The sequence below is a fragment of the Vombatus ursinus genome, unplaced genomic scaffold (genome assembly GCF_900497805.2).
Source record: "Vombatus ursinus unplaced genomic scaffold, bare-nosed wombat genome assembly UNPS02014894.1, whole genome shotgun sequence".
Taxonomy (NCBI): domain Eukaryota; kingdom Metazoa; phylum Chordata; class Mammalia; order Diprotodontia; family Vombatidae; genus Vombatus; species Vombatus ursinus.
Genome location: NW_020954672.1, coordinates 41,874 through 43,822, shown reverse-complemented (window position 1 = coordinate 43,822; position 1,949 = coordinate 41,874). Strand labels below are relative to the sequence as shown.

At 40.4% G+C, this 1,949-nt stretch overlaps 1 pseudogene; it reads left to right on the top strand.

Annotated features, from left to right (window-relative positions):
- Nucleotides 1-200: 200 nt before the first annotated feature.
- On the top strand, nucleotides 201-788 carry LOC114028728 (annotated as a pseudogene).
- Nucleotides 789-1,949: the final 1,161 nt, after the last annotated feature.

Below are 1,949 nucleotides of genomic sequence, written 5' to 3'. Positions count from 1 at the left end.
ATTTTCCATAGTTTCTCTGGCTCTTTCCATGGTTCTCAAGCAGATCACTCCAATGGTCACTTCTCTACCTGGCTTCTACAGCCTGAAGATCTCCATTTTGATCTTGACTGGAGTATAGAAAATCCTTTCCATCCTTAAGTCAGCCAAGACAAGGGGTAAGTTTTTGACTGGAATTTTGCAAACAGTGAATTGGATATCTGTTTGCCTCAGTCCAGAAGAGGGTAATTTGTAACCTTTGGGCAGTGCTAGATGCCATTGACCAGATAGGTTCAAAGAACTTGGTGCCTTAAGGGGTACTATAAGGGTCTGTCAGGCCTCAACAAAAAGGAGATGGCTGTTAAGGAGAGGCCCAGGGGAAGATCTGACGATGCTCCTATTACATCCTATTCCCTTCAATGGAGGCTGACCACCCCTTCTACAGCCACATCAGTAAAGATTTTCACTAAATAGATCTTATAGCTGCCTTCTCATGAAAGCCTAAAAGAAACCATTGACTGTGTTATACCATTTTGGAATGAGGATTAGTCCCTCAGATCAAGGGAAAAATATGTCCTGATTGTTGCTCATGGCAGTAGCTTTGGTGGAATTTTCAAAAATCTTTAGGGTCTGTCTGAAGAAGCCCTTATAGAGCTGAATCTATCCACTGGTGTTCCTGATATGTATGAATTGGATAAGAATCTGAAACTTATGAAAGCTGTGGAGAGACTGTGTGCCAAGTCATAGAAGCTGTGGAAGCCCAAGACAAAGCCAAGAAGCAAAACCAGACTACCTCAACAAGCAAGCAGTAGCCAGATCCTTCCCCTTTCTAAACCCCTGCTACATGTAGCTGCTTACCTGTTCTACACACTATCTCCTTAGGGATCATGACACATAACTGAAAGTTGTAGACTGATGGTTTATCTTCTCTTTTATTAATTGTTTCACATCATTCCATATTTTTCCTGTGACCTCTACCCTCTACCACATTAGCCAAAATATCTCCGGTTTATTTTGGCTTAGGAAGGTCCTGGTTGGAGGCTAGGGATGAGGACATAGTCATGACTGACCACATGTAACTATGATGAGTCAAAAGAAGAAATGGCTCTAGTTATCCTTATGAGCTTGTCTTGCCAGTAGGGCATCTCTCCCAGGGATTGTAATTATTCCAATAACAAAAGAAGCCAAATTTAATCTGGTGGGTAATTTTTAAAAAATCATGTCTTGTTTTTATCATCTTTCCTCCTTGACCCAAAATAAATGGATCTGTGAGCTTGTGGTTATGCTCTGATATTTCCTGAGTTGCATTTACTTTCACAAAGTCCCTTTTTCTATACTGGTTGCTGCTAGTGGCTTTTGAAATTAAACTGTCCTACATGGTAGTGATCAGAGATCTCAAGTAAGACCAGAGGGGAGAGTTCCTTGATCTCCTATTTGTTTTTTATCTCTTTGGGATACAGACCTAATAGTGGTATTACTTAGTCAAAGAGTATGCATGGTTTAATAGCCCTTTGGGAATAGTTCCAAATTACTCTCCAGAATGGTTGAATTAGTATGCAAAGTCAAGATATTAGGAAACACCATATTTTCCAGAGCTCAGGCCTAGCAAGCAAGCTGTACCCTAATCTTGGCATAACAGAAATCCTTTCCACTCACTCTCTGGCAAAATGTATTGCTTTGACCACCATTAGTTGTTCACTGATAGATTTATGATTTTCAAATTAATTAAAAGCTATTTATATTTATTGAATCTCTCCTATTTCTGAGGAGATTGTGGCCTGAGAGCTGGAGTTACTGCTGACGTGCTGCAGCAGAAAGCAATCAATCAGACCTCTTGACACTCTGAACAATTTCTGTGTTTACAACTGCTAAATAAATGGAAGCAGCTCCTGAACTCCTGTTCCCATCAAGCTAGCTTTGGTGCTGTACCCCACTGAATGATCACAAGTCTCTGAAGAATTGAAACAATCACA